The sequence below is a fragment of the Solea solea genome, chromosome 19, assembly GCF_958295425.1.
Source record: "Solea solea chromosome 19, fSolSol10.1, whole genome shotgun sequence".
Lineage (NCBI taxonomy): Eukaryota > Metazoa > Chordata > Actinopteri > Pleuronectiformes > Soleidae > Solea > Solea solea.
Window position 1 is genome coordinate 8,167,931 of NC_081152.1, and position 11,864 is coordinate 8,179,794.

The window sequence follows — 11,864 nt, forward strand, 5'->3', positions numbered from 1 at the left end:
GTCGTAGAGTGGATGGAACGTCGACACTGAGAGCACATGCCTGTACCAGATTCATAAGATTCACTTTTTTTCCTCTCTCTCTTTTTCTCCCAGGGCAAGTGAAACTGTCAGGGAGTATAGCTGTGGAGTTTCAGCACCTCAGGGCAAAGATTATTTTATTATGAAGCCCACGCACATGCTGGTCCTTCTGTTGGTGTGACTGCCAAATGGCCCAATGCCAAAAGGGGCTAGGTCTCTCAAGGTGCACACAGTGTGGGAAACACTGGCCTAAAAGAGGGGAAAAACAGGGAGCGTGCACAGCTACAATTTTATTGCATAACATTAAAATAACACTTGTGAGGTGGACGTTTTAAATCAAATGTGTATGGGCATGCCGTGTGTGAATGATACACCTGTCCCACCGTGAGAAATGTGAGCTCTACACACGCTCAGCACAAGTCACGGCGTAGCGTTTGCACATGTCCTCCTGCACCCTCACTGCACACAGTCCACAGGTGTGGTTTCGGGGCTGAAATATCAGAAAGTGCCGAGTGTGTGTGCGTGTGTTGTGCTTAATCTGTCATGAAATCAGAGCTTCTGTTTTTGCACGTGATGCTCTCTTTGGTTTGAGAGTTGTTTGGGACACACACACACACACACAAATTAAGGCCATGAGAAAAAGCTCTAAAATGGATTCTCAAGGTTAGAGAGGGGAAAGACGCAAAGCCAGCAAAACAAACTCTTGTCAAAGCTTAATATAGAACCAAAAAAAAAACCCCTGCAGAAGTTGACAGAAAGTGTAAGAAAACAGAATAACACGTTTGAGATTGAATATATTTATGAGTGCCCTCTGCTACACAAACCCATGGCCTCCCACTGCGGTGGGGTCTGACCTGGAGTATGTTACAATTCCTTTAACTCAGACTCTTTTCCTTCCTTCCCTGGGAGCAGGAACGGAGCGGGCCAGAGGTTACGATAAAGAGTAGCTCTGTTTGACAAGGGCTACATGATGTCATCCTACTATCAGACCTCCGTTTGACCGGAGCATGAGATATGATTCAGGGTTCTCACCAAAGTGGTTACAACCAAAATCTCAATCCAGAACTACAAAAATGTTATTTTCTATTTTGCTCCACAACAATGTGGAAGTGTGTCCTCTACTAACATTTACCACTCATGTCATGACTCTCATTTCATCGCCGCAGAACATATAGTTCTTAGACCGATTTAGTTTTTAGACTGGCTGGATACCAGCCCGAATACGTCATCTGAGGAAACGAGCACTGAGATTACAGAAGTGATTCCTCACAGCCCTTTATTCTTTGTTATGTTGTCCTCAGGCTTTCTCTTTTACTACATAGGTTTTATGTTCTGTTATGTATACACATGTATAACCGTTAGAGATGACTGGTGTGAGACGTTGCTTGTTTACTCATGACTGGGTTTTTTTTTTCTCTACAGAATACTATGACATATGTTTGTTTGTTTGTGTAATTTTTACTTTGATGTGAATACATTGTGAAATGTTACTACTTCCTGTTATATACTCACAGGAGGATGCTGATTTTCAAGCCCCTAGAGGCTTTTTTTTAAGGCAATTATCTTTCATCTTTTACAACAGATTTCTATGGCATTATTTGCCCTGTTGTAACAGGTAATATAAATGGAAAATAGTCTGTATTTACACAGCACTTTCCTGGTCTTGATAACCACTCAAAGCTGCTTTACACTACAGTTTTGCCATTCACCCATTCACACTTATTCTTAATCTATATGTTATAGCGTTTTCTATTGCACATATTTCATACCCATTCACATGCTAACAGCACAGCAATCGGCATGTGCCACTGATCTACTGTTGCCCCATAAAATGTAGGCAAAAATTCAATATCATATGGAAAATATTAAGTTATATATTAAGTATAAATGATATGTAATGCCCTAAAACACATTTAGTGTGCCCTGTATGAAAATATTAATTAGATGTAGTTTATTGATAACTTTAGTTCATTTTAATTTTTATCAGTTTTCTTCACTCGTCAGTCAATTATGCTTTAATTGCAGAACTTGCACTATTTTCCTCTATTTACAAACAAAACCAAAGCTGAGAGAAAAGGCTTTGTGCCTAATCTGCTGATGGTACTTCACACCTCCGTCTCTGCAATCTGATGGCCCAGTATTTACCAAAGTGCTCGGGCTGAATTACCCACTGTTTGTACAAAAGCAGCCCCTCTGTTTGATGACTTGAAGATAAGTGATTGGACAAACACGTGTCTTTATCAGCAGCAACATCAACCTCCCTGCGGTGTGGAGCCGCTGTTTGTTTTCTCCCTGGAGTAAACGGTCCTGAATCAGACAACAGAGGTCCTCAGGTGTCCAAATTATCACCTTCCTCTGATGGCCTTCACATTCACTTTTTTAGCCACAACTCTCTTATGTATGCTGATGTCAAACATGCCCAGGCACTCTTGGTGGTGAGGAAAGAGTGTTACAGATCAAGCACTTTGGGCATCACATCGACTCCCCAGGCTGATCAGCACATGAAGAGCACCCACAGCTGATCATCAAAGTGGCAGTGTGAAAACTAGTGTTTTAAAGCCACTGAATAAACTTCCTGTTAATCTGAAAGACTGCACAGATTTATATACTTCTCTCTTGAGAAGTGAAATATAGATTTCTCCATAGATGTATTAATCTTACAGTGTGTATGTGTGTGTGTGTACATGTTTTTCTATCCTTGTTGGGACCGCAGAAGTACAAACCTATCTGTGGGGACCTTGTTTTGTCCCCACACGGTTAAAGGGCCTTTTCAGGGTTAAGAGGGTTGGTTTTAGGGGTAGGATTAGAAGCATGTTTTAATTTAGGGTTAGGTATTTAGTTGTGATGGTTAAGGTTAGGGTAAGGGTGAGGGGCTAGGTAACACATTATGTCTATAAGGTTTTCCTCACAGAGAGAGAAAAACACGTTTTTGTGTGTGTCTGCAATATGCTGTGAGGACAAATTTAGTTTCAAACTGATCTTTCAAGGGCTTTTTGAGGGTGAAGACTTGTTTACTTATTTAATTGGGTTAGGGTTAGGTATGCATTGTCTTTGAGAGTCCTCACTTAGAATGTTGTACAAGAGTGTGAGTTTGTGTGTGTGTGTGTGTGTGTGTCCGTACATGTCTGAAGTAGGCTATGTGGACAAATTGTGAAGCAAACCTATCTTTGTGAGGACATTTTGGACTATTTTACTTTTACGAATTAAAGCGATGCAGCAGAAGTAGTCTTCCACTCATATAAGCTGCCAGTATTTCTGGAGCCCAAATGCCTCTGTACACCTTTTTCCTCACATAAAATCTGAAACTCAATACAATTGTTAAACTCGCAGCTGATGGAAAAATGTGTTTTGGTTCATCAGTCAAAGATTTGGACGAATTCAATTTTTGACATGATGACGGGGGAAGGTTTTACAATGCTTCTTGTGAAGTATGTGGCTGTCAGCACAAAATGTCATTGCAGTTCAACAGCTGTTGAGCCAAATGACACTACAACAGCAAATATGCTTTAATCCCCTAAGCCCAACTAAGTGCGGCGAGGGTCTCGACCTATAAGGAAGTTTACAAGATCCAACGAATGTGTTGCCAAGCCTCTGCTGTGCAATCACATGTCCTACAAAATGTGTTTGCTGCTGTTAGTTGTATGTCATTTAAATTTTGACTTAAGACATCCTTGCATAGGTTAAAAAAAAAGACGGTAAGAGTTGTTGTAATTAATTCCGGATCATGTGAAGAAGAGAAAATAGCAAACATGAACATGGTCACATTAAATTATCATAAAGAAAAAAAAAAATCTGTATTTAGAGTGTTGGTCTGTGGCACATAGGTACTATGATGCCCTGTTGACTTGGACAGCATGGAGCCGGGCCTTTCCTGTGTTCCATTGTCCTTTGGCAAACATGCTGACACACACACACACATACACACACACACACTTCCCCCACCTATATGGCCCAACGTGAGAAAAGTGCAGGAAATGGCCTCAAATTCACAACCTTGTGACAGACAACTGGAGAAACACACACTTAATCTAAATACGGCCTGTCGGGAGAAACACTGGTTGGTTTTGGCTGAGGACATAAACACTGCAGCAGGTCAGGCAGTTGGCCTTATAGGACCACTGATCCAATCCATAATAGCTGCCGGCACGAACTATACAGGGTTGCACAGTTGGAGGCCTGTGCTCTGCTGTCCTCCTGGCTCACTGTCTGTCTGCCTGTTACCCAAGCCTTTCATATCCAAACCACCCCCATCCTGCCCATTTTGTTAGTGTGTCACTGGACACTCATTAGCCCGCTGAACCTTCAGCCCCCTACAACCCATTCCATCAATAAAAACAAAAGGTATAAAAAATGGAGAATTAATGTGACCTCCACCACACCAACTGAATTCCTGCTGAATACTTTACAGCCAAGACAGGAGATAATGGGATGAAACACAGCCAGGGCCACTCAGTGGGACAGTGAGTTGAGAAGCTCCATGTCTGCGTGTGCAGGTGTGTTCATAAAACAAAGATTGAGAATATTCAATATGAAGTGCAGAGGTATTTGTTCAAGTAGGGGAATTTACTGATGAGATTAGGCGCTGAAGATCTGGTTAGAGGATTTGAGGGTGTGGAATGTAAACAAGACGCCAGAAGACAGAAAGACTTGTGTGTGAGAGAGTCCCCCCCCCCCACACACACCCACCATTATTCTTCACCCCTCCGTCACACAAAAGGTAAGTGACTTACAGCATCTGTGTGTGAGTTAAAGAATATATACTGTACTTATAGTGTATAAAAGTGAGAAAATAAAGTAGGAAGCAATTAGAACCACTGAACAACCAAACTACAACGTTTGTACACAGTAATGCTTTTTAATTAAAGATACTGTGGGTCTGTTTATACGTTTTGAGGGTTTTCAGTGTTACATCACTAATTGAATGTTTATGTTCTTCGTACACTTAAGAGAACAATGACAGTGAAAAATGTCCTCCCTGTTACCCATACATCACTTGATGTTGGCACTAATGGACACTAATGGATGCCAGTATGCTTTTTCCCTCTCTGTCTGTGAGAGGAGGCCAAGTTTAGGGAAACACAGAGACAGTTCTGCCAAATGAGGGAGAAAATTACTCAATTGGAAAAAGCAGCGACAATATCCAACAGCACAAGATGGTCCGACCTGTGTTGTCGACACGGCATCTGTTCATAGAGATCGGAGACACAAAATGATGGAAATTATCTTATTTTAGATGGAAATGATGAGAATACTTCCATAGATATATTTCAAAGGATAAGTAAAAATTGGGACTGACCAAAGGTGAAAGTCAGCTGTTATGAATGAGTGAATGAAAAACACAAATACACAAAGAATAATCAATAACATAAAGAAATATTCAGCCTTCACATATCCCTCATTGTATCCATACACTGAGGGCATGTGCGGAACTTGCTGGGTTCCAGTTGGAGGACGAGTATCTGGTATCCACAGATCATGATTTAATTTATATTCTGTTTATTCTAGGGCCAACCTGATACAGCCGACATGTGGAGAACGAGTGAAACATTTATCAAGGGGCTCTCAACATGAGCTGGTACCCAGGAGTGTGTGGTTAGGTGCCAGGCCTCAATGTCAAAACATATGATTGGTTCCAGGCACTGCATGATTCTGTGTTTGCTTGACAACATCAGGAATCTGAACTATGGTCTGTGATGGGGACTGCAATGCTGTGTGTGTGTGAGCAAGAATAGGACACACAGATGCTGAGATTACCACTTACCTCCCAGTTCCACGTTCATTACAAATCCATCCAGAGTGAAATGAATGTTAAGATGCTCCGCATTAACCCTGAGAGTGACAGAAGCAGCCTCAGCTGTCTGTGGTATCACTTTCCATCCAAATGGTATGGATGGGGTCTGACAACTGTCGCCCTGACCTTGCTTCACAACCACTCTCTCAAGACTCACTGGACTCTCTGGGGTGGGGTGGGACAATATTACCCACTATTGCCTCTCCAACAACACGGTCGTCTGCCAATGACAGAGATGGAGTCACAATAGAAACATCTCATGTCACTGACATGTTAGGATGTTGGTATGTCTTCAAGTAGGTTTATATTTAAAAATAACTGTTTGTCTCTTGCATGTCCCCTTGAATTAAAAACGGAAGGGGACAACTAGTCTGACTGAAAATGCTGCCGGAGTTATTGGCTGATTTACAAGTCACAACCATGTACTTTATACTTCACAAAGAAGCAAATTACTGCACTCTACCCAATCATCTTCCATCTACCGTCATTCTCATCTGTCTATGTCTTATGAGCTGACGTTATCTTAACCGTACTTTATTCTTCCTCCTAATACGTGTCCTTACAGCCATGCCAACATCTCTGTTCGGCCTTACTTTAGCACATTGTCCACAGAGCCACTCTATTTGCACGCTAACAGATGTAGATTAGAACGGGGTGCTACAGGAAAAGTCAAGGTCATGAGGATGCCGTCTCCAAAGACCATGGATGTGTGTACAAATATCCACCTTAATCCATCCATTACTTTGAGATATTTCAGTCTGGACCAGAAGGGTGGGCCATGGACTCACCAACAGACTGAGACAATCATGCTGCCAACTTGAGGACCATGCACTCTCCTGAGATGAACGAGTTCTCCTTCAGTCTTATTACCGTTCGCTGTTGTCTGGCTAATCAGATAGAGAGGCGATCAGTCTTGTATAAAGTGCCTCAAAGGGATACTTGTACAAGTACAGCTTACCAGAAAATGACTTTGGTAGAGGTTGAAGTCACTTTTCTTAAAGTATATGACATTTACTGTACCTAAGTACCAAAAGTTATATTCTGATCATAAAATGTACTTAAGTTTTAGAAGTAAAAGTATTAAAAAAAGTGAGGAGTTAGGATTGAGCAATGGTAGCTCAACGAGTTGTCTTTCAACTAGGTTGTGGGTTCAATTCCTGGTAGTCTATATGTGTCCTTGAGCAAGACACTTAACCCCATGTTTGCAGTGTGTGAAAGGGTATGAAAGATCGTCAAGCTCATCAAGACTTAAAAAAGTGTTATATAAATACAGAGCATTTTTCCAACTCTTCTTTCTCTGATTTTATTAACTCTGTGATGGGAGCCCATAATCATGCTTGTGACATACATAACAGTCGCTGTTGCACTAGAGCAAATTAGTAGCCGTTAGCAGTTAGTAGCCTCCATGTCAGTGGAAAAGTGGATGCTTCTTGTCGACTCTGAGCTTTCACTTTAAAAGCTACATTATCTGCAGAGAGCAACAGGAGACACCAATTAATGCCAGATATGTGTCCTCACATTAAACGTGAATCTGATACCCGATCAAGGCTGCAACCAAGGCCAAGTGGAGGGGGCAAGACGAAAGAGGGAAAAGTCCTCATGGGGATGCTGCATGGTGTGTGAAGCAGTGGCCTGCATGCTGTCAGCCAGCCGCCTGAGGGGGAGGCACATGGTGCCAACAGCTGCCATGGTGAAACGCTAACCCCTCTAAATGCCCCGTCCAGTAAACAACGCTGGACTGAACACATGCCAGTGGTGGAGCCTGGGTGAGGAAAGGGTGAATGGGGCGACCCAGCTGACGCCGTGGAGAAAGGAGAATTGACCCCTGTGAAATAGCTTATTAAAGTGTGGTGGTCACCATTCTGGGGGGCCAATGCGGGACAGAGTGAGGGAAACTCAACACCGTCTTTGGCAAACTGAACGCTGTGCAGGCCACAAGCCGCAGACAGGAAGCCCCAGATGCAGGAGATACTTTTATTAGATGTATTTACACAGACAGTGAAGACCACATTGTTGAAATACTGATGACAGATGCTTTTATTTTCTCTGCTGATGGCGAAGGCGGTCCATGCTGAGTTTATTTTTGTTTCACAATTGGATGATTGGTTGATGGGCTGGAACAGGACTTGAAGGACTGTGTTTTAAATCCCCTAGATATAATATAGTCAGACCCATGCGTATCTTCAATTACCTTTTTAAAGTGACAAATGAACTACACTATTTGTGAAGACTGTTGTAACCATTGGAGTTGCTAAAGGTTCCCATGCTCCCAGGCCCCCTAGGGAGTGGCAGGAACAGATGTGACGTCTACACTCCTCTACTCTGCCTGTCCCTTCTACCCTCAGTCTCTCCCTCTGACGCTTGTAAAACAATCCATCTTCCACTTGTAAAAGCATTACTCTCTACTTCGAAACTCTCACTTAAAAACATGAAAATAAGATTATCTCTCAGTTTTGAATGCAATCCAACCCCACACCACGAGAGTAATCTAGTAAATGCCCTTCAATCTGTCATTTCATTTTGCCCCCACCACTGCTGCCCACGAGCATGCACTCTTAATAAAACAAAGACAACAGAATTACAGAAACTTTTGCATCAACGACCTTCAGTGTTAATAATCATTTTCTAAATTCACTTACATAACTCGCCACAAAAGGCATAACTAATTATGAATCAGCATGCTCAAGATGAGGAATTTTACTGAACTTTTTTCATCTTTAATAATTAGTTAATTCATCAAATTAATATCATCACAGACCCCAACTAAAATAAATTTACTTGATTATGTAGATCCACCATTATTCTACGGTGACAAACAATAGGAAGGTATAGACATATGCCATAATAGTACATAAAACGACATTTTCCCCATCGTGACCACATTAAAATGCTACATTCACCTTAATGCACAAGTATTAATCCAACAATAATACCATATGAGACTGACAGGCCGTCTTCTGCTGCTAAATTGGCCTTTTTCACAGGAGCCGTTGATTGTGACATGTTAAGGAAAAGCGCAGGTGTCACAGGTCTTACCATTAACACTGGCTCTGTTCATTAGGACAGTCTAACAGTGAACCAGCAGGCAGCCTGAGACTGTGAAAGCTGAAGGAAACTCACCAATCAATCATATGATCATTTACACCTGTGAAAATAATCTATAGTCTATCAATGTGAATAAGATGTTCTTGTGAGATTTTGCTTCCTGGTTTTTACAATTTTGAATTGCTGTATTTATTTTTCTTGTATGTACTGTAAGTCTTATTCAATCACTGACTACGTATATAAGAGAATGCAGGGTAACTGTGAGAGGCTATACATGCTGAATGATAAATAAAGGTGCTCAGGGATGGGATGGCTTTCTTGTGCATGCAGCCAAATCTCAAACTTGAACATCAGTCTATTGTGAATAGATTCTCTGATAGGAGGCTTTCTACCTTCATCATAATCTTTGCATCCGGTGGTAAAAACCAGGCCTGCACCTGCCCACACTATCTTTACTGTCACTACAATAACAACAAGTGTGTGTGTGTTCCAGGTATTATTCATGTTGTGGGGACCTGAATTGGTTTACACAGTCACATTGTGGGTAAAAGGAAGACAATTACCATTAAATCATTACATTTTAAGGTGAAAACATGTTGTATAGTTAAGGTTAGAGTTTAGTCAAGTTAATGTAATGTCCTCTGGAGTGACGGAGACTGTGTATATACTTGTATTTATTATCTCTTTGGTACCTTTCCTGGCATAAACATTGACCAATGATGACTAAAACCTGGTTCTAATGAGGTAGGACTTTATTTCTGAAGAACCTCTGAACGTTTTGGGCTAATGGAGATGGAGGCAGATGGTCTACGGTGGCAAACCCAGAAGAAGATTTAAAATTGTGGTTAGGGTTAAAGTTAGAGACAATGGGATTCTAATGATTTCCATTCATTGTCATTCTCTGCTTTTTCTTTTTTAACCAAATCAGAATAAAAAACATTGAGTCCCTATCTCAGTAGTCACACAGCTGCCAAATTTTGACAGATGAGTGCTTGAATATGTCCCTCACCAAGAATGAACTCTACTCATACTCATAGATCATATAACTGGGCCTTATCAGGAGTTTAGATAGTGGTTAACCAAACATTGCCCACTCTCCTGGCTTTCCTGTAAACATGGTCCACTCTTTGTCATTAATGACAAAGGGTGCACAGAGTCTCTGAAGGCAAACGCTGTCACTTTTACCACTTTAACCCCAGGAAGTGATGCGGGCCACACACACTGCTGGTTGATTAAACAATGCATTGCACACAGTACCTTTTGACTTTTTTTGAAATGCAACATCCACATTTTATTTAATGGTTAAATCTGAGAAATCATTTGGACCTCTTGATCATTTCCAGTTTGGGTAATCCCACAAATTAAATATCGCTATTTCAATTAGTTACCATTAAACTCTACAAGACATTTACTGTAAATATTTTACTACATTATAATTTGCTACAAAGCTTCACACAAGTATGACTCAACAGCACTGTTTGTACTATGATGGGAAAACCAGTGGGGTTTTAGGTGTAAACGTGAAGGTCTGTTCCAACCTGCCTCACAGCCCCGTATTCTCCAGACACACTGTAGTGGGAGGGCTTGGTTTCGGTCGACAAGTCTGAGCAAAAGTAGAGGAAAAGGAAGCGTGTGAAGAAATCGTAGAGGCACATGTGTGGTGGGTGTTTGTACACTGCACTAAAACCCTGTGCGTTCTTTCATTTACAACATGACCACAGGTTTTTAAGCTGGTTATTTCCATTACTGTCAGAAGACAGTAGATTAGACATACCACAGCCTGTAGCTCAAAGCCTTGTTGCTCATGGTGAGGGTGTAATGAAAACATTTTCATTTAAAAATGTTCATATTACTCATGATCCTTTCGGCTGCCTGCTATTAATTGATTTATTAGCATGTAAGAATTACTCTAAACCTACCACTAAGTCTCAGAAAAAATAAGCTGTCACTGACCCCAAATGAAGGTCAAAGGACATTTAAAGCATTCCAATATCCACAGTTTTTCGAACACGATAATTACATCTAACTTTTCCAGATTTCTTCTGTCCTTTTTATTGGACACGTTTTGCCTTGAGTATGGTATTTTCAACCACATTTGTTATTTTGAGGAAACCATTCCTCAGAACCACATTCTTATTTCCGCTTTTCAGTCTCATCCAATAATTCTGCCAAAAAGTGCACATTTATGAACATCTACTCATTGCTATAAACAAATAACCAACTGCAAAGATAAAAAAAAAAAAAGCTGGAAAAAAAGCTAGAGTCCGGACACAGATCCCATAGTTAATATGATCCAGTGTTAACATGTTGTAATTTGCATCACACCAAATTGCAATAAGTCAAATGTATTGTATAAAGAATATCAGAGATTTATAATTGGTGAGTTTTGATAACTTCAGTGACATATTAGTTGATATATAGCGACCCCCAGTGGACAAACAGCATTTCCAGCAAATTTTTAGCAAATGCCATAAAGGGAATTGCACTAGCCTCAAAAAAAAAATTATGCTCAGTATTTTTCAACTCAGGCGTTTCCTTATTCATGGCATTATTATGAATTGCTTGGGTCAAACTTTCCTGGAAATTAACAAACACATAGGGAACACGGAAATCCAGGTCTGCCGGCTGCCAGCTGAAGAGTGGCTTTGGGCTCCTCAATAACATTCTATTACAGTTCAAATGTCACCAACTTTTCTAGTTTTGTGCACCTCAATATCCACTTTCTTATTTTAAACATAAGGAAAGCCACCAGCTAATGTTAGGCACATGTCATGAGATAAACATGCGGTAACAAAAAACACATCTAATCCAGCTACGTGTTTGATTAAGGTTCATCAGTCATCATCAATTTTACTGTTTATACCACTACTTATTCTGTTTCAGTACTCCCAAGACCCTGGATACATCCAATCTGATCTTTGACACCATGTGACGAAAGGGGACATTTGAAGGATAAATCTGCAGAAATTATGCAATCCAATGGTGTCAAAAAGGACCAGAATCCCAATGG